Source organism: Amblyomma mixtum, chromosome 10, assembly GCF_055824585.1.
Source record: "Amblyomma mixtum isolate Tamu chromosome 10, ASM5582458v1, whole genome shotgun sequence".
Classification (NCBI taxonomy): Eukaryota; Metazoa; Arthropoda; class Arachnida; order Ixodida; family Ixodidae; genus Amblyomma; species Amblyomma mixtum.
This window is the reverse complement of record NC_143021.1, coordinates 149,691,713-149,713,556: the sequence shown is the minus strand read 5'-3', so window position 1 is coordinate 149,713,556 and position 21,844 is coordinate 149,691,713. Positions and strand designations below refer to the sequence as shown.

At 45.1% G+C, this 21,844-nt stretch overlaps 1 protein-coding gene across 1 annotated transcript in view; it reads right to left on the bottom strand.

Annotated features, from left to right (window-relative positions):
* LOC149327339 (uncharacterized) overlaps positions 1-21,373 on the bottom strand; it is a 65,905-nt gene extending 44,532 nt beyond the window's left edge. Inside the window, exon 1 of the mRNA XM_089562706.1 lies at positions 21,198-21,373. The gene's annotated coding sequence lies outside the window, so the exon portion shown is untranslated. The remainder of the gene's footprint in view (positions 1-21,197) is intronic.
* Between the last annotated feature and the right edge of the window lie 471 nt (positions 21,374-21,844).

Below are 21,844 nucleotides of genomic sequence, written 5' to 3'. Positions count from 1 at the left end.
AACGTAGCATCTGATTACCGTTGTTGGTGCGACAAAAAGGAATAAACCATTTTTCTGTATTGCGCAGGGTATAAGCCGGTAAAGTTTGAGTGAGGCTGGTCAAGTCTAGAAACGCTCGATTATTATATTGTAGACATTTCTTGTATCTGGTTGCTAAGTAATATCGGTACAAGCTATGGACTAGTATAATCTGGTAGTGTGAAAATAAGTGATCAGTAGGGGCATGGTAGTAGTCAACATTGGCAATGTAACGGACAGCTTTCTTTTGCAGCATGTATATTTTATGTTTGTTTCTGTTGTAGTTCCCCACACCAAAAAACAGTAGTTTATATGTGACAAAAAAAAATGGCGTTATATATTTTTAGCTTGATTGCCACAGGAAGGAAGTTTCGGAATTTAGCGAGAATACCAACACACCGTGACAGATGAGCGATGTCAGAATCTACTTTGGCGTTCCAGCTCATGTGCTTGTGGAAAAGTATTCCTAGTGTTTTAATCATGTCTTTTAATTCTATGTTGGTGCTCCCAAGCTTTATGTCGAAGTTCTGAATAATTGCTAATTCCCTAGCATGAAAAAGTACGGCTTTAGTTTTTTCAGTATTTAAAAATAGTGCATTATTTTCTCTCAAGGATTTTAATCTATTCGTTACGTCATTTATAATTGGAATGAGGAGCTGTATTGAGGTGCCTTGAAAAAATAAACTTGTGTCATCTGCGTAAATGACATATTTTGGCTTATCATGTATTGTAACTATATCATTTGTATATAGTATGAACAGGAGAGGCCCTAAAATGCTGCCTTGCGGTACACCGGTACAAACTGCTTGCGATGATGACAGATGGGACCCTATTTGGACTTTCTGATAACGATGTTGAAGGTAGGACTTTATAAGGCTTAAGGGTGTTCCGCGTACGCCATATAATTCCAGTTTCTGCAGTAAAACAAGATAATTGAGGCGGTCGAAAGCCTTTGAAAAATCTATGAAAACTCCAATGCAGATTTCCCGATTTTCAATTGCATCCAGTATGATTTCTTTTTGCGTTAATAACGTCGTTTCGGTTGACTTGCCGAGGATAAAGCCATGCTTGGAAGGGGAAAGAAGATTGAACTTTAAGCAAAAATTTATTATTCGTTTGTAGATTATTCTCTCTAATCCTTTTGAAAAGACCGGTAATATTGAGATTGGTCGATAATTAGACATATCACTTTTATCTCCCTTTTTGTAGACAACGATAACTCTTGACACTTGTATTAACTTCGGAAATAGACCAGTAGATAGGGCGAGGTTGTAAATATGGGTGAGAATAGAAGCTATGCAGTCAATTACGTATTTTATCGGCGCAATTTGAATGTTATCTATATCACAAGCTCTGCTATTATTTAAGGAGGCAAAAATACTGCAAACTTCATTTTCATTGGTAGGATCTAAAAAGACACTGTGATCATTGGCTTTTATATTGGGACTTACAGTTTTCGGGGGGTGTTTCGTGAAACAGCATCCTTAAAAAAATTATTGAACTTTTCTGCAAGCTCGATTCCTTCTACATTATGACCTTCGAGAGTAAGACTGGTAACATCTGCAGAACTTCATTTGCGATCAAGTAGTTTGTTGATTTTCATCCAGATTTGAGTGCTTCCTTCGCAATTTTCACTCATATATTCATTATGCAGATATTTTCTTTTTTCATTTCTTAAGTGAGCAGTTAATTTATTACGATATTCTTTTAATCTTTGTAGATCAGCCGGCGACTTTGTTTTCAGAAATTTCTTGAACAACTTGGATTTCTTTTTAATCATCTTTAGAGATTCGTGGTTGATCCAAGGTTTACGATTTCTTCTTGATTTCTTAATCTCCTTTTCTTTAAAATGTTCGTGGTATAATGACTTAAAACGAGAAATGAATAGCTCATATGCATCATCGGCTGCATCAGATAAAAATACACCATTCCAACTTTCGTTTATAATACTTGAACGAAACGCTTCAAGAGTCACGTGTGTGATGCACTGTGTTGTTCTCACGGCGGGTAAGACAGTTGTTTGCTTTTTGATGTCTCGTACAAGTATATAAATCGGGTAGTGGTCGCTAATATCACAGCATACAACTCCGGAGGAAACACAATTACTATTAATGTTGGTTACAAAAATATCAAGAAGGGTAGCAGTTTGCATTGTGACGCGGTTTGCAGTTTGGGTTAAAATACGATGGCCTCCGGACTCTATCGTTGATGCAAGCGTCATTTGAGCTGGAGATGGCTTCAGCAAGTCGATATTAAGATCTCCACCGAGAATGAGGTTAAGGTTTTTTTGATTGACATAATTCAGCAAGTGATCTAAATGACTGCTAAAAACATCAACAGAAGAATCCGGTGGTCTATACATAACTGACAACACATTCCTTTGCGACACAACTGTTAAACATTCTACATCATCACGTATGAAAGAAAATTCAGGTATAATATCACAGTTAAGAGCATGTTTCATCAGTATCGCCACACCACCCCCATGTTTAGATGTCCGATTTAGGAAGAAAGTTTGGTAGCAATCTCGTTTGTAAACTTCAGTGGTGCGTGTGTACCAGGTTTCAGTCAAAATATGGCATCGAACTCAAAACTGAATTCATCGAGAAAAACGGATAGTTCGTCTTCTTTATGTCTTGTAGACCGAATGTTTAGATGAAAGCAGGTTAGATATACGTCGGTGTAAGAGCGTTTTACGGCGTTTACGTCGTGGGGTAAAACTTCCATGCTAAAAAAAAAACGAAGTCCTTACTTGTACAATTTTTGCCAGATCCTGTTCACCTCGAATGCGCACTGTAGATGCCGATTCGTCTTTCTTTGCCAGGATTTTTCCGCCAACTGTCCAAACAAGGCTCGAGCCTGCCGCCTTCTGTGCTACAGCCTTACTCAACAGGGCTTTGAGAGCAGGGCAGAGATGCTCATTTATGTATATTGGCGTTTTGGTTGAGTATCCGAAGTCCTCCATTGTAATTCTCGTTTTCTTTGCTTTTTGTAGCACTGTGTCTCGCTTGGAACGATTCTTAAACTGCACAATGATGTTAGGCGTTGTATTTGCATCTTTTCCCGGGATGCGATGGCACACTTCAATGTCTGATTCGGTTATCGGTTCGTTTATCAGCGTCATTTCTTAAAATTAATGCCCCAGTAACGGCTGTTGCTAAATGTTGCCCTTCCACGTCTTTTACTCTGTCTAGATAATGTTTGGGTTTTTTTGTTTACGACGTGGCCTGGTTTCCGCACGAAGGCCTTCACCGCTATCAAGGAGTAGCCAGACGACGTATCACCGCGATGTTTTGTTTTGATGTTTGTTCTTTTTCCGCGAGTGCCAGTGATGCATTGTATAAATGTGGGCGCTTCGCATGCAGGTCAATCAGTTGCAGTACGGCGCTTTGTGGTGTGTGTCCTTTCTATCAGTCCTCGTTTCGTGCTCGTGCGCTCGGAAATTTTGAGATGTGTTACCAACTAGCCCGCCAGTTCGTCCTGAGCAAATGTGATACATCGATTCTACTGGTACATCACTGCTGATGTGCCCTGAGGGGTCAGGACTTACTCAGGAGACCTTTTCTCTCCTGTAGTCCTGCCTCGCAGGCAATACTTATGTATTGCCAAATAAACTATAAATAAAAAAGTGACTCTTGAACAGCACTCACCTTAGCAGAGAAAGAAGGAGGAGGTTCCGAGAGTCGAAAACTGGCCGTCTTATTAAACGCAGGCTTGCGAGGGCAGTTGTTGTTGCAAATACTTATTGATAAAAATTGGGTATGAACCGCGTGTTTGGAGTCCCTACTTCAGGATTCCGTTCCTGCTATGGCGGAAGCTGGCAGGAAGCTGCTATGGCGGCCCTATGTACGAACCATTTCTGGTCGCTAGAGTATGCACTGTGCTCTGCGGCGTCCCACTATAAGGAATTGGCGAAGAGGTGGGGACGTGAACATGTTGCATAAGCTTGGTCAACATACCTCAGCACAAAACATCGAAGAGGGGAATGATAACAACATTATTTAAGGACAGAACAAGAATTTCTGGAAAACGCTATGAGACCGTACTCGGCTTCGTCTTGTTACTGGACTGACAGGTCCTATTCGCGGTACACAACCTAGAGTACAGTAGCCAGAACCGCTCGAATTTTAACACACTCCCTGGAACCGATTCGCAAATTTACAGTCGCCTTGCGATAGTCTTCAGTACACGAGTTCGTTGAGGAAATAGGTTGAACATTAAGAAAATGTTTAAGACGTAGTTGTTTGACAATCTGCTCCATTCAGCGTACAGCCACCAAGTTTCGGCAAAAATAGGAGATGATGCATTGTGAATTCAAAGAGGTCTTTTCGATTTGGTTCAGTACTAAATCCCTCACAGCAATAGCTAAAATGAATAGTTCAGAATGTTTCCACTTGGCCATAAAAGACATTTTCACTCAAGCAATCACACGTAATGTGCAAAGTGCTTATGATTTAAGTTCAGCCAGCCGGGACGTATATTTATTGAACAAGCTAATACGAATGACCTTGTATAACTTGTTATGACCGTGACACTAACATGACGGACGCAAAGTAGCTGGCCATGAAATGAAATTCCGAAACTACTTTCATGGATTTTATTTATTCGCAAACACGGTTTGCTACCACTGCTTGTTAAAAGCTCCTATACGTGATGTCCTCGAAGGCTTCTGTACCACTTCAGAAATCGGTGAGCCTGCATGTACCGTGAACATGAAACAAAGATTAGAGCAACACAGAAGAGGAGTTGAACAATTACGAAACCCTCCCACACAGGTGGATACGACTAAGCCACTATTTCATCATACACAAAGCCACCCGCTCGAAAACATACAAGAGAGGAATACGCCGGGCTAGTTGCTACATTATTTGAATTAAAACAGCGCAGTAGACAGCAAGCGCTGCAACATTTCCTTCCCCAGACAAATAGCAGCATCGGAACAGCTCGTCAGGTATGTAACATGGTTCGTCATGATCACTCACTTACCGGTGTCAGCGGGGGTTCGCCGAAGTGTCATTGCGAGAGGCATGTTGATACAACTAACGGGAATTGTGACCACCATGACGTCACGGTCGTCATCCTTAAGTGACGGCGGAATGGAGTTGGGGGCATTTGCGAAGTTCCGAACAAAAGGAAAATGGAACGGAAACTTCCTTAATACGGCCTTTGCCAGCAAAAGCTCCATACGCTTCGCTCCGACAAACCTTGATAGGATAATATGACAGGATAATATGAGCCCTAGTGCTTTGCCCTGAGCATGGGCGCACAACGAAAATTTCAACACACCAATTCGTTACGATCGCAAAGGCTACCCCCGGGACGCAAGCCTAAACTATTCCGAAGATATCAGCCGGAGGAAGCCCTGTGGCATTATTCATCATCAACATCACCATCCTGACAGCGCCCATTTTAGGACAAAGGCCTCTCCCATATCATTCCAATAAACCCTTCCCGGTGCCATCTGCGGCCACCCTGTCTCCGCAAATTTTTGAGTCTCATATGTGCAACTGATTTTCTGCCAACCCCTGCTACGCTAGGTTTCGCTTCTCTTTGAATCCAGTCCGTTATTCTTAACGTGCCCTGCCCAAGCCCATTTCTTTCTATTGATTTTGACTAGGATGTCACTAATCTGTTTTTGATTTCTGACCCACTCTGCCCTCTTGTCTCTTGAAGTTGCACCTATAATTTCCCTTTCCGTAGCTCGCTGCGTTGTCCCGAAGTTGAACCCTCTTTGTTAGCCGCGCGTTTGTGCTCCATAGCTGAGTACTGGTAAGATACACTGTAATATTATTTTCTCTTGACGGATATTGGTAAACTGCTGTTCATGATCTCAGAGAACCAACCAAATGCGCTCCACCCCATTCTTATTCTTGTAGTTATTTCTGTCTGGTGATGCGGATCTGCGGGCAATACCTACCCTAAAAATCAGGGGGCACTTTGACTGTCAAAGTGCGTAGAGGCGAAGGCGTTTTCCGCACCACTTTCAGTGCTTCTGTGGCACTGGTGGCGTCACATGTAATTGAGTACTAATTACTAAGTGAAGACAAATCACCAATTAATGGTTAATTACTGATTAATGCCTGAATACTAATTAACTGCTAATTAATGACGCTTAAGCTTCGCCTTTAGGAGTGGAACGCGACAGCGTGTTGTAGCGCTGCCAGGGAGTCCACGGAACGCCACCACCCGTTCGGCGCGATGCCTTGCCGTTTGAACGCAACGGTTTTTGAGGAAAGGAAATGGCGCAGTAAATCTCTGTCATCTCGGTGGACACCTGAACCTCATCGTAGAGGAACGGAGGAAGTGGGAGTGAAAGAAGAAAGACGAAGATGGCCCGTAATGAAGAAAATGAAAATTGTATTTGAGGAAAGAAAATTACGCAGTAACTGTCTCACATATCTCGGTGGACACCCGTCAAAATTCAGGGGGGGGGGGGGGGGGGTGCACTTTTTTGACCTAAAGTGGGGTCACTGATGTGTGGTTAAGATTTTAAGCTTCGCCTCTAAGAGTGGAACGCGAGAGCGTCTTGCAACGCTGCCAGGGAGTCCATAGAACGCCATCGCCCATTCGGTTCTACGCCTCGCTCGTCGGTAAATTGGTTTTTGAGGAAAGGAAATGTATTTCTCTCTCATATCTCGGTGGACACCTAAACCTCGCCGGAAGGGAAGGGAGGAGGATGGCAGTGAGGGAGGACACCGTATTCACTAGACGTGCCTTTGTTCATTCCAAACCATCGAGCTGGCATGGCGGAGTGGATAGTATGCTCGTCTCGCACTCCCAAGACCGGGGTTCGATTACCGAGCTCGACCAATTTCTTACTAGGTTTTATTTATTTATATGGCCTGACTAGAGAAGTTAATTAGGCTAATTGGGTGATTAAGCAATTAACTAAGCTCAGTCCCACTTACTTGGAGCATCACTATATGGTCCCTTCAATTGGTTGCATGGTTACTAGCCAAAGTACAATTGTCCTTGTTTGAAATTGACGCACTGTGACGTCACGACCGTTTCGACCAACTGAAAAGCGTGACATTCTCTGTCGACAACTGCTGCTTACAACGATGAGACATTAAAGGCTTTCGCCTTAAAAGAAGTATTATTCCCTTCCCATTTTCAGCAGCTCGCTGCCAAATATATATTTATGTTCTCTTTCGAGTCTGTTGAACATTACTTTGATTTTAGACCCCCGGGTCTGCCCTCCCTGTATAACTCACTTATACTGCTTTGCAGTTTATCTCCTGAGTCACTTAACAAGGCGATGTCATGAGCGAATCGCAGATTTCTAAGGTTTCTAAGATTCTCCATTAACTCTTATCCCTAACCGTTCTCAATACAGGCCTCTGAATACCTCCTGCAAAGAGGCGGTGAATAGCATTAGTGAGAGCGGATCTTCCTGACTGACACCCTTCCTTAGTGGAACGTTATTACTCGTATTGACTTCATGGTGGACAACGGTAGCTGTGGAGCCGTTGTTTTACACCCTGATACCGCAATGCCTGCATAACTGCTGAGCTTTGGAATGAGTCAAATGAGAGAGAGAGAGTGAGAGAGAGATAAACCCTCTAATGCAAAACAGAGAATTTAGCCGGCGTTTAAAAATCACTGCTATGCTACTTTGCAAGAGGAAAGAAATTTGGGAGACAAAGACGGAAGGAGAGCAGTGCAGAAAAAGTACAATAAAAGAAATAAACAGGGGACGAGATGAAATTCGGCTATTAAATGCGTATTATGGTGCATGAGAGTGATTATGTAACGTATGCAATGATGAAGTGCATAGTCCTAAAAATGGACCAACAAAGTTCACTGTGTAAAGAACGAGTGAGGGTAACATGCAAGGTGACATCAGAGCTAAGGTGAAATTAGAAATATCCAATGTCATTTAGACATGCAAACAAAATATTCATTGCATGTCTTTGTTGCCTAAGGCAGGCTAAGTGACCTAAAACTCTGTTCATTGTTAGAGGCATTGGGGAGAGCTCCCCCATGCAATGTTCGTAGTGCGCACGCTCGTCAGCATATGCAGGATGCTCAAGCAGCGTATGCTCCCAGGTTTCGATTCAGCTGCAGTTGCCACAAAACGGACTGTTCGTTGGTCTGAAATAGTATCGAGAGCCATTTGTAACAGCTGGCTTCAGGCGAAGTCGGAGATAAAGAGTCTCCAGATTGCGAGGAATTCTGGTTGGGAGTCTTGATCCGAGATAAAGAAACTGGTAATGGCAAGCTTCAGAGCCGACACATTTCTTGGGAAGCAAATCTTTTAGCCATTTTAGATTCATCAAGTTTCGCGAAAGAAGTCCGAATGTATCTACGATGTTGGTGGCCTTTACGGGCCGCTTCATCTGCTTTTTCTTTGGCCAGAATGCCCCACAATGTGCTGTTATCCACTGAAATGTTACGCATTGGCCTGCGGCAACGGCCAAATGATTTAGATACCCGATGTTAAGGGAAACAGGATGATCAGTCAAATGCTTTCTCGTAATCTGTGATGGCTATATACAGGAGTTATATTCCACGAATTTCTCTATCACCTGATCGATAGTGTCAATACGGTTTATTGTCGAGTATATATCCTTTATGAAAGCCAGACTGATCATTCGGTTTATTATACCGCAGCGGTGGCCTAGGGGTCTGAAGCATCCGCCTCGCGTGCGGGAGGTGTGGGGTTCGATCCCCATTGCCGCCGGGCACCCACCGGTGATACAATGGGTACAAGCTTTTCCCTGCCTCGTGCTCGACTTATTTAGGGTGAAATGCTTGGGAAATAAGCCTCTGACCCCACTTCGATTACAAGACAAAAACCTTTTGCCATGGCGCTGTTTTGTCACAGATGCCCCTGCGCCGTAAAAATAATTATCTTCATCATATTCATTTGGTTGATTGAAGTCTGTGGTTGCCCTGAGCCTATTAGCTATTACCTTACTAAATACTGATAGGCAACAGACAGCAAGCTGAGAAGTTTGTAATTTTTCATGTCTTTGACGTCTCCTTTCGTATGGATTAAGATATGTTAGCGATCTTCCAATATTATGGTTCACTCAATGTCTTCAGGCATTGCGTATACAGGATGGCTAGCTTTTATAACATAATCCCCCCTCCGTCCTTCAACAGGTACCAACCCTCACCAGCTGTTTTCTCTTGGCGTTGCTCCTAAGGCTTTATTACTTGATCTTTCGTTATACTGGCTGGATGTCCTATTGCTGTGCGTTAGTGCTTCTGTCATTTGCATCCAGATTGCATTGCGAAGTATACATCCTTTTAGCGCAAACACAACACAGAAATAAATAATGACAAACACAAAGCGCCCGTCTATGTCATTCTTTCTGTGCCGTGTTTGCGCTAAAAAGATGAATACTTTGTCAGAAAACCAACTAGCCCCTCATTTAACTCTTTTAAAGATTTCATTGGCTTTTGTATAGATTTGAAAAGAACTCTCCAGCTACTTTAAATCTCATATCCTTATTGCTAATGACATCGCCCTTTTTGTCTCCGAGCGCATGCATCTGACTTTTGCCGGTGCCTAGTTTCCTTTTTTAGGCTACCTTCGTTCTTTAGAGCATGGGCACTTCTCTCAGCATTAAACTTCCTTATGTCGGTTACCTTGCGCTTAATAATTCACTTTCACAGCTCTGCCAGTTAGATTCTGTGTCTGCTCTTAGAGGCTTTTGTGCTTTGGCGGTTCTCGTTTCTTGATCGGAGAGCTTGCCTGTATCCTGTCAAATCATCCTACCGCCTATTTTTACTGCAGACCTCGGGATGACAGCTTTGAGATTGTCTGTCAGTGCTTGGACATCGTCGTCCTTAATGTCCGCTGTGTGAGCGCGAATTCTTTTAGTTTCCCGGTTATCACTAACTCGTTAATGAACTTCTACGTCACTTGTTTCTTCCGTACCCTCTAGAAGTCTTAGGTGATTCGACACCTTATCATCATGTAGTCGCTATAGCGCACGTTATTGACGTTCACTAATAACGCACCTGGCGTTATTAGTATCAACAGGCAGCAATTGAACAGAATCATGACACGCAGGGTGAATATTTGTGTCCTAACGAGATTGCAATTCTTGTGGCTCCATTCTGAGAACTGTTGCTGTGATCCAAGTCGCGACACGTAAGGAACTTTAGTGGCACACTCACCCAGGCAAGCGTTTTCACACTCCTCCTGGGTCTTGAACGGGTCTAGGTTGCTGCTGTTTCCGTGGTACTCGTATGGATAGCAGGCACCGTCGTCTGCGTTGAAGTACCAGAACAATTTGTCGTGAGCATAGAACGCCTCGTCGGACTCCGGACGTAACATGCAGCGGGCGTCGACTTCCTCGGCGCGGTGGAAGTCGCGTCCGTTGACATTCAGCGCGGTCCCTGCTGCATGATAGCCGAAGCATAATTTCCGCTCTGTTAGTGTGCCACGTTTGTGCTGAAGGGATACAGGCTTACAGCTTTAAGGATCACTGAACTACAATGGCTTCGGAAACCACTGCGGGGTGCCTGAGAACTATGCATTAAAACTCAAATATGCTAAATTCGAATATGCTCATGGTGAACTTGAGAAACAACTGAGTTACTCAGTAGCTTGGCAAGAAACCTTAATTAGACGCCGTAACTAAGTTGGAAAGCTGCTCACAACGCCACTATAGAAGCAGAATTTTTCAAAAGGTGCCTGCGTTGTTGTAGGATGTTTTTTGAAAACACAGTGAAACGCAGATGTGATTTTTTACATGCGTTGTGCCTGAGATGGATATTTAGTTCTCGCTCATTTCTAAACTGTTTTTTTTTTGTTGTTGTTGTTGTCTATGTTTCGTTGGACTGCATGGCCATATAAATCGTCATTTTCAAGGCTTCAGACAGTGCCATTCGCTAGGCATCCACTTCTCACTGCTGTTGCGGTCGTGATAGTTCTAGAGGCCATGAAACTACCCCCCCCCCCCTCCCCATCCCCAGACATCTTGCACGCAGGCAGCCAGCATAACAAAGGGTGACAACTTGAATTTGAGGGCAGTAAGGTGTAATTAGCTTGTGAAAGTTTCTCTCGTCAGCAATGGAGTTTGCTCTCTCAGGAACGTAAAAACTGGGCCGGTGGTTTCCATATTGTGAACATTTGAAAACTAGCAAGAACATCCGTTTCCTTATACATTTACATTTACAAAAAAAGAGGATATAATTTATTGCAAAATTCTTTGTTTTCTTAATCCATCTGTACATGTCCGACAGGACAGTGAGAGCGCGGTAATGTTTCATATGTGGCCATGTTGCAAGATTGTTCAAGGTTAGGATTTCTTACGCGCCGTTGCACGCGATCGGTATGTACGATGAGCGTTTTTTTTTCATCATCCACTTGGCTTTTTGTCTTTCCACTCTTCACCATTTTCTCTTTGTTTGTTAATTAAGTTACCCCTGGATTTGTGTATTATCTTAGACTAGAAATAAACATCAATTTATTTACTCTGATTATATCTTTTTTTATCTTAATGAACCATTTTGGTTTTTCAAATTTGGCGCCGTGGTTGCTTTTTTGTCGACGTACTATATCCCCGTCCAGTCTATTCAACCGTCGAATGGTTTTTGCTGAAAATTAATAAATAATTATTCCGATTAATTGTCACTCATCAAATACATTTCAGTTCATTTCAAAACCTTATTTTTACTCTTTTCTCTAGTTTTTCAATGTTTTGCCAGGTGGTGGAAATTTCCGGAGCCGTTCACTACGCTGTCCCTAATAGCCTGAGCCTAAAACCTGTTCCACGCCCTTTTCACCCCGTGACTACCTCTTTTGTACCCCAGGCGAACGGATATTTATGTAGTACTTCAACTATTTTCTGAAATAGATTTAAAGTTCAGTTCTTGTACGTCGTCGAGTGTCGCCGTTCTCTGTTCCCATTTGTTTCGTGCTGCAGAAAAGATGAAGCAACAACAACAATTCCTCCACCTTATCTTGTACCACCGTCAGCATTCTCTACACGAACGCTCAACAGCGTGGCTTTGACTAACGTCAGCGCCGCGAAGAGTCGACCACTGTTGCCGAGATAATGTCTCGGTGTGTTTCCGGCGGATGATGATAGCTGAAGCGAAACACGATTTGACTTGTACTGCCCTTTTGTATGACAGGCGGGGAGAGTGGGCACACTTGCCAGGCCCGTTTCGCCTCGTTTCGCTAGTGGCTGTGGTCTCACGCTCGCCCAGATGGCCCAGAAAACAAGTTACGGCTTGCATGTCTCCGTTCTGCGTTTTGCAAAAAAATCTGCAATTCTGGAAGTATAGTTGTTCGGGTTCTTCTTGAATTCTTAATTCTATGACAGCACGCACTGGAGTGTTCTCCCAATCACTTGTGTGTCCGGCTTCCCGCTCTGTCCACGCTGCTCAGGAGATCCAGTGTCCGGCATAAAAGCTACGTGTGTCCTGAGCACGAGAAACACGTGTATGCGATTCCTACTGAGTTCTTAAAGGGCTACTGAAAAGGGTGTTTAAGCTTGGCTTTAAAATGCTTGCGCTAATTAGAGTACTGGCCACCGAGCGTCCATGCCACGTACAAGACCTCTAATGCGAGCGAGACATTCCCAATGAATTTTTTTTAATACCTTCTTGCGCACCTCCCGGTGATGCTCTGTGCCGAGCTTTCGCGCGAAACCTTGCATACGACGTCAGGTCGTGCAAGTGACGTCAGTATCCGGAGGTTATCATCGATTCACCGTGCAAAATTCTTTCTGCCGTCGCGCGCTACCGCAGCCGCGGCCACTCCACACGCGCCGGCAGCCGGCGGTGATAGGGAAGGGGCGAGTGGGTGGGCCCGGAGGAGGTGCGCCGACGTTTTGGCGTAAGAAAACAGACGAGAGGAGAAAGAAAGGTGCGTAGATGCGGACGTTCATATTTTGACTGCGTATAGCTCATCTTCCACGAAACGCATTTAAAAAATTTTTGCAGGATGATATTTGTGAATCAGTGCCCTTTAACATCCCAGATATGCCACAACTTTATTGAGAGCCCTTTTCGAAGGCCCTTTAATGTCTAGGTAGAAGCGAAAAACGCTAAGGGGTGTCCTGTTGGGTAGGAACCTGGTTTTTTAAGCAAACAAGGGAGACTCTGGCCATAGGTCCAATGCATCGAAAGGTAGCACTTTAAGTGCACAAAAGATTAGTCCACACCGCATCGAATCATCTTGGTGACTTAAAGAAAAAGTTCCTGATCTTATTCACGCCGGAATTCCTGAGACTTGAACCTTCATGAAACAAACCTTCTTTCAAGCGGCAGCTTTGACGCCAGAGTCGAAAGGTGCTTTAGCTATAGCACGCCATGTCGCTTTGCTTAGATCAGCAAACCGACCCGCCGTGATGGCGCAGTGGTTACGGCACTCGGCTACTGGCCCGAAAGACGCGGGTTCGATTCCGGCCGCGGCGGTCAAATTTCAATTGAGGCGAAATTCTAGAGGCCCGTGTACTGTGCGATATCAGTGCATGCTAAAGAACCCCAGGTGGTCGAAATTTCCGGAGCCCTCCACTACGGCGCCCCTCATAGCCTGCGTCGCTTTGGGACTTTAAACTGCAATAAATCAAATCAAATCATCAAACCGTAGCGTGTTTTCTGGAAGCGCGTGAGACCGCAGCCAGGAGCGAAATGGGCCTGGCAGGTAAGCCCACTCTAACCGCCGGCCGGACACACATGAAAGAGAAGTCAAAGCGAGGTACGCTCCAGCTATGGTCAATCGACGCAAACATACCGAGACATTATCTCGGCCACGTCGGCCAACGCTTCGCGGCGCAGGCGTGAGTACAATCCCCGCTGTGTTAGTGTTAAGCGTGGTGACGGTGCTACATGATAGTGGTGGTGATAGCGAGCGCTGTTATCAATTTTGGTCTAGAAATAACAGAAGTAACAAAAAACTGGAACGGTTAGTAACAGTTCCAACATTATGAATGTGTCATAACAACACTTTGAATGCCCGTGCGGCCTTCTAGAACAATATTAGTCAAGCGCTGACCGCTTACTCTTAGAATAAGAGTGCTCGATTAATGCTTTGATTGACATAAGCAGAGTGGCTTACCAAAAAGAATGCAGGCCAAAAGAAAAAGCACCGCTGACTGTTTCATCCTACTATTTCTCGGAGCAAGACGACCAGCACAGATAAGAAAATACCTCCGCAGATTGGTGGTGTATTCTCCGACTTGCCCTTTTAAACTTTGCGAGATACACTCTCTCCAAAGGCAGAAAGTCGAGGAATCTGTAGTAGAAGTAGCGGTGATTCAATGAAAGGAGTGCCGGCTGGTAAACTGCTACTCCTTTAGGTTAGCCGACCGAGCTGCCTGTTGGATAATATTTACAGCACGCAATTTCAAAGGAGGGTAAGGCACACTAACTACGTGCATGAAGGGGATAGCTAAGAATCTGAAAGGCTGAGATCTGCTTGGTTAAGGCAAGTGGGCGGTAACTATTCTGCCATTTTGAGAGACTGGCCTTTATGTTTTCAGCTTTGGGGCATTAAGCACCCCGCCCTTATTGAATTTACAGGAGACGTCATTGGCTATAGCTTTCTTCTACAATAAAAAGCGCCGTAGACAGTTACATAAATCAGGACGGAGGATTACAACAGTGTAGTGGACACTAAAGCTTTAATGAATGCCAGCAGTTACTTCGCTAGGGCTCTTAACAAATATGAGAGCTGCCTAAGCCATTGATACCGTGAGCTCGGTTAAAAAAGCCGTTTTTGTAAATCAATATTTGCCTGGCGTTCATGACACCCATCCCTAAAGAAAGCCTCTGTCTTTGGAGCACGACATAGCCTCCCCTTGATCCAATGTGAGGTCGTGAAATATGCCTGCAGCCAGTACGTTTGGTGATCTTAGTAGATCGTTGGCAAAGTTAGAAGTAAAAAATTGCCTCCGAATCCTTTTCCATGAATCTAGTTCAAATTTGCGATCACGGAGGGAACTTCCACGGCCGAAATAGTTCCTTCCGTCCAACATTTTAGTGCGACTGTCTTGTCTAGTTTGCCCTCGAAGGCGCAGGTGTGCGCCTAGATAAAAAGAAAATTAAATTTAATGGACGCGAAACAGCTCTCTGTTCATAACATTCGTAGTCGTCGTCAGTCCCGCTAGATCCTGTCACTGCGAGCCAACGTCCTTGTAGCAAGGACCCATTTCGGACGACGTCTACGGAACTAATCGCTCTCAGTGACAAAGAGCCAGTGTGATTTGTATGCACAGGCATCTCCAGCATTCTGCTCACTGCGCTATGCAGCTGTTTATACGACAAGGTCCGGTGTAAGCTACCCTCAGGGCGCATGTCGAGGGCAGGAAGCCGTAGTGGGACAAAACTGAGACTCGTCTAACGGGCATATGCTACTGCTTCTAGGCAACGCATGGGTATTTTGAAATCAGCGGATATAGTATTTGAAGTGCCACATATTTGGCCAAGCAGCAGGGTATTTTTGATGTCCACTGTAACGTCGATAGTAGTCACTGCTTTTGAGATGGACTCAAAAGATGATGAAAAGAAGGACGCTAGAATGTATAGTCATTCACGCCGTCTAAGACAAAGATAAAAGACGAAGATAACCAGAACTCGCTCGGTCGACATGCTCGGCGTACAAATTATGGCCGCATAAAGATCTACTACTACTACTACTACTACTACTACTACTACTACTACTACTACTACTACTACTACTACTATAACGCCATTAGCTTAGCCGTACGGGGAAAATGTTAACGACTGCTTCATGTTTATGAACGTAATGTTAAGTACGCATGTCAATTAACGGAAAAAAAGATGTGTACATGTCCTCTCCACTCAAGGCCTCCTATACCGCTTTCTACCGAACATTCGTTTCTTATGCTGAATTCCAATGGCAGATCGAGACCGCTCCGTGAGATCGCGTACGGAGCGCGTCGGAGCGCGTAGCTTCGCCACCTCCCATTTTACGATTGCCATGCGAGTGCTCCCTCGGGAGCGCGACGCCAGCGCCGCAGCTGCGAGCCGCGGAAACTAGGCGCGCCGCCGGAGCGGACGCCCTGCTAGTTTCGTGTTCAAGTGCGACAGGAGTTGCGCGAGGCGCGATCTCCGCGTTGACAGACGCCGTCTCGGCGAAACAAAAAGGAGGTAGTACGAAGGCCGTAATGTAAAACCAAAACCAAAGCGTATGTACAGGATGGTCCACTCTCCGTGAACACGCGAGTATGCGGCCGCGGTCTTCGGAGAGGCAGTGAGCCTGTCCCTGCCGTTCACGAAAGAAGTGGCGGACGACGCGCAGGCAAGTCGCTCGCTGCTCGATTTTCCGGCCTTGCGACTGCGAGACGCAAGCCGCTGATCGAATCAGCGAGACAGTCGAGCTTTCGGCAACGACGCCGCCCGCGGACACGCCGAGCGACGAACTGCGCTGCCCCCCGGCCAACGTTTCTCCCTGGCTGCCGTAGTCGTCGCTAAGCCGAACTGTTTTTCATCGATGCCGCAGCTGAGGGCGCTTCGGAACTGGCCAGCGCTGTAGTAAAGGTGCTACCAGCGTCACCGTTTTACTGTGTTCCTCGTCTCATAATAAAATAAAGACATGATCGATTTCTGCGACGCCTCCAACAGCGGAGCTAGCAGACAGCAGGCCAGCCGCACTGGGCATCGGGAAGAAATTTGCTTGTATCGCAGTTATCACTTCTACCAGCAACTCGGTATTGGCCAACGATCCTCAAAAATGATTCATTTTTTACATTCCTCTACTCCAGGGCTTGTTATGAACGCGAACAAAGAATATTAGCGCATTTTTCTGACGCTGGCGGCAGGCATACAGGCCGGCAGCTTCACACTCGCTGTCCGTTTCAGACGAATCTTCACTGCTGGACTCTGAGCTTTCAGTGCCCGAGTCGGAACTGTCACTTCCATGAGGCAAAATTAGTGCCGCACAGCTCGAAGCAAGATCATAGCCGTCCACTGTTGACTGGAAAGTGCCCAGCTGTCCTGGCTCGCCCGGCTCGCCCGGCACACCACGAAGCGGCTGCTGCTGGTCGCGACAGGAAGTAGACGCGGGGGAAAAGAAAATGTCACGCTAGTTTCCGGTCAAATCCGCCGATTTCGGCGGATCAAGTTTTGCTGCTGCACGGAGCGATCCGGGATTTACGCCTGATCCCGATCTGCCATTGGAATATACAACTCGCGCTCCCATTTTACCATTGGAATACGACTGATCCAAAACGAGCAGAAAAACTTGATACCGATCTGCCATTGGAATTCAACATTAGTAGTAGAACAGAACTTCAGTACACACTGCCTTTACTAACCGAAGAAAAATTAGAAACGTAGACACTGGCTGTTTGTGTTCATTTTTTTTATTCTCAGAGTTTTTATTACCTGTGGTAGCTGCACCCATTCGTCGAACTACAATTTGGGCTTTAAAACGCTAACATTGAAGAAAAAATGGCGTTTCATATTTTATATAGCGGGATGAGAGCTTTTTAGACTTGCATCTATGTCCTGTAGTGAACTTGTAATCTTTTTCTACGTGTAATCACATCCCTCGAAACGCGGGTGCCACGGCGAGGATTTATTTGATCACGCGACCTACGGCTGAGCAGCCGAGCGCGCTAACCACGGATCCACAACGGCAGTGGTGCTTGGGAGTGCGTGATTGCTGTGGAGCTTTAAACAGCGAGAGGGACCTTATGAACGCTTCTAGAGACTTCGAATGCTTTGATCAATGCCACCAGCTCCAGCCACGTGCCGAAGGAGAGGAGGTGGCGCCAGCATGCGGTAGTGGTCGCAGTCTCAGACCGGGACCAAATTTATCCTAGTTTCATCAACTTAGCGGCTGTTCCAGTAGCTGCAGTGGTATGCGGCCTAAGCAAAGTCGTTGCTATTGCTGTTTTGCCCCCGGAGAACGATGGGAAATTGTAAGCATTCGGTGTAGTGTATGCTGGTGCCGCCTCTTTTTCTTCAGCACATGGCCGGTGGTAGCTTTACCTCAGCTTGATTATTCTCATCTTGATTTCATTTGGCGCGACAGTGATTGGGGTAGTCATAGTATTCTTTGTTCCGCAGTTAAAAATTCGAAATTCACAGTCTGCCAAACTAAATCTTGCAATATTTCCCGTCCCGTCTATATTCAAAGAAGACCGCTCCCCCGTATTTATTAGTCCTGCCTCGTGATTATTCCTTCACGAACAGCTGCGGCTGATTAGCCTCTCTATGCCTCCGAACTGCTATCCAATCACCTAGTGTGGGTGTTTGTTGAATTCCCGTCCGATCTCGTAATGTTGCAAAAGGATTCGAAAAGTGTCGCGAATGTGTCTCCCTGGTGTCCTAACCCTTTCGTGACATTAGATCAACAGCCACAACATCAAAAAGCGGCAAAGGAGACACAGTGCGGTGTTAAGCTAAGAAGTGAGGTTAACGAAGTTGGCTCCTGAAGACTTGAGTGCGGTTTCCATAATCTCTGATCTGTGCTAGAATGTGCTATGCTTTTAAGCAGCACGTTTACCACTGACATCTACTCGTGACGGCGATAGACACTGCCCATTTTCTTTCGAGGTGGGCACATTTTCATGGAGCCTAAATTGAGCATTCCGCATGCTGTCCACACGCAGCGCAAAATGCCTGGGCGGAAGAGAAGTCGTGGACGCTTCTGAGGCCGCTATATATGCTGCGATTTTTTTGCTGACAACTAGTGGGCGTTTTACAGCTTTGTGTCTGCAATGGCTGTCGCTTCCATGTTAACGTGAACCTCCGGCTAGGTCTAGCTGGTACATGTTTGACAAAGGTACACTGCACGAATATAACACCACAAAAACACAGCAGGAGAGACGTGACCGAAGCAGGTGTACGTGAACTAGGTGTTGATCTCGTAAGTGGATGCAGTCGGGCGCAACATTTGGGCGCATTTCGCGCGCACTTTGCCTTTTGCTCTTTTCCTTTTAGTTCCTTATTTGACGCATCTCTGTTCAGTTGTATTTTGTTTTTGGCCCTGTTTGTTGTACACGGGTGTTTCGGCCAAGACACTATACAGTTTGTAAAAAATAGGCTTTTTTCAGTTAGAAGAGCACTTTTTCGGCATAGTACTGTCAGCGGTGTAGTGCATCCGAATACAGCTAAGAGCTGCTAACTAGCAAGATGGTTAATTAATATTGAATAGTTACGTTTTTAACTTTTACACTTAGGCTTCTAAATTACTGAGAACTGTGCAGCCCAGCGTTAGAGCCATGCTAGTTTTTATCATTGCGAAAATAGGCTTACCTCGGTGGTGTGCCTCAACAAATTTTGGCTGCATCGTGCCAAACCACATGTGCTTTCTAGAAGCTTGCAGGCAATGCAACCTCTCCAGTGCTCGGAACTTGTCTAAACAGGGAAATAAACTGCTCTAAACAAACGACTTCCCATCATTAGCTTCTTCTGGTTTAATGCGGGAGACTTCCAACCTCGCATTACCAGGGGTTGAAGTTGCTGAGAACAACCAAACTAAAATGGAGCTTTTTTAAGCCTACACGGACACAAAAAAAAACTCATGAAATACTCTTGTGTGCCTCGTCAGTGTCTTTACTTAAAGGAAACTTTCCTTCTCAGGATGAGATTGTGCAAAGTTTTCGAGCTCTGGCAGGTGTGTATAAGATGTAAATTTGCCGACAAAAACGAAAAGAATTGCGGTCGCTGCCTATCTTTGTGCTTTTGAAAGAACAGCGCAGAACGACCGGACAGGACAGGACACGGGCGCCGACTTACAACTCAGTTTATTTCGAAGAAACACGGCTCCTTATACTACCTGCAAAGCCACATGCGTCACACGCATCACGCTCATACACTCAAATGAAAAAAGAAGTTTTGTAATCATAGAGATGAATCAATGTTTAACCTGACAAGTTCCTGCTTTGTTAACGTGAAGGACAGCTTACTGATACAGTGGTCGCGCAACCTCGCTATCGAAGCTACCTCCATGATTTCAGGGACCAGCGGCTCTTTGTGTTTCAAAAGCACTTTTCATCTGCCGGGTTCAGGCACACAGGTTTTTGAGGGGAAGTCTCTGCACAGAATCCTTAGATTTGTGCATGATTGCTTAAAATTCGTTTAGTGTTCTATAGTATTTCGTTCAGGAATTTTCCAGCCTGCCCTTGCGCTCTTTTCTACAAGTCACTGGCAGCGGATACACCTGGCCTTCAATGCATTCCACAAAGGGTCGTGGATGCTTGATCATGCACCCCTGTTTTTCGCCAAATTAGCATTCACACTTCTGCAATGCCTTTCAGTTCGTTAGGGACAGGAAAACGACATTCACGTGAAGTTTTCGACCAGTTCTTTTTAAGCCATCAGAAACGTTATGAATATACGGTATCGTCATTGCCTCCTTCCTTTCTTTCTTTTTCTTTGGCACATCTTGTTCATCATGCCTAGCCCATCTTAACTGTTTCTTTATCTGCTCAGCTACAGACACCAGCAAGTATGAGGGATAACCTGTTCAGCAGAGCCAGTCTCTCTGGCAAACAAAGATAGCTTCTATTTTTTGAACGCACGTCTTCCATAAGGCATTTCTCAGGCACAAGTTCACAATAGCTCTTTTTGCCAGTTTTGATTGAGCCTATTCGAATGGGAGTGGCGCCTTCTCCCCTCTAGGCTGAGATGCCTAACATGCATGGCCTTTAGCAAACTCAAGTACCAGATCCAAAAATCTTAGAGACTCTGAAACAGGAAGCTAATGAGTGACTGTAAGTGGCAGCAAAGCTTGAGCAAAGTGACACACCACTTCTATCACTGCTTCTTGGGTATTGGAACCTTGGCAGTCACAAAGAACGAGGTAGTCGTCGACATACCTAAACACTTTTTAACATTTATACCATCGAGCTTATTTTAAGGGCCAGGTAAAAATCACTGAGTAACCAGGAACCAAAGCGTACTCCGCGTTTTTGCAAATACACTTTTTTTTTTCTGCCAGAGGATGTGAGTCGACCCCAAGGTACACTGACAGGAGTTCCAAGAACTCCTGAATGGACATTCCGCATGCGTTATGGATAAGCAACATGCCCAAGCTGCTGTCCTGACCTTCTACATGTTCCAAACATAAGCTCAATATTAGCATCCTGACTAAGCTCGTAGCAGAGTTACTGGAGGGAGACAGACACAGGAGGAACGACAAGCAAAACTCAACTAGTACCTGAGATATGCATGTCCTGCTCTTGTACAAGGTTCATATTTTATCATTTAAGAGCAAAAGTATGAAATCATTCACTTACCACACGAATGTTGTAAAGGAATATATAGAGATGCAACTCATGCATTAATGCAGACTGCTGAATACTTCCTATCTGACGCGATAGAAGGGTTTCTGTGGGGACACCTCAGCTATTCGCAGAGAAACGGGGCAACATCGATCCACGTTCCCCACACAGCCGCACTACGCATGCGTGCCTCTTCTCTCCTACCGCGCTACAATGGTTCAAAACAAATCGCTAAAAACACAACCTAACTGTAATCACGTGAACCACCAGCTGCCAGCTTGAATGCGCAGATGCCGGCACGTGCGGAAATGTGTGAGCGAGCGCTTCGTTGGAAGTTTCGCGGTAGTTTTCGTACAGCTCAATACCGTCGACTTTTGCGAAAACAAGCGCATAACCCGCGCATACGACGTAGAGAGAGCGGGGACTACGGTAAAAACAAAGGACTGACACACTGCGGAAGAGTCGGTTTGTCAACAGCCCAGTTGCATCGCAAATGGTTCGTGGCCCCGTGCTTGTGCGCCTAATATATTTGTGGCACCGCAGAAGGCATCACCGCTTCCCTGTTATTGTGTAATACATTTTACGGGTCCTATATAGCAGACCCCTCTGACGTTGTGAACAGACTTATTTATCCGCGATACTATTAGAATCCTAGGTAAATC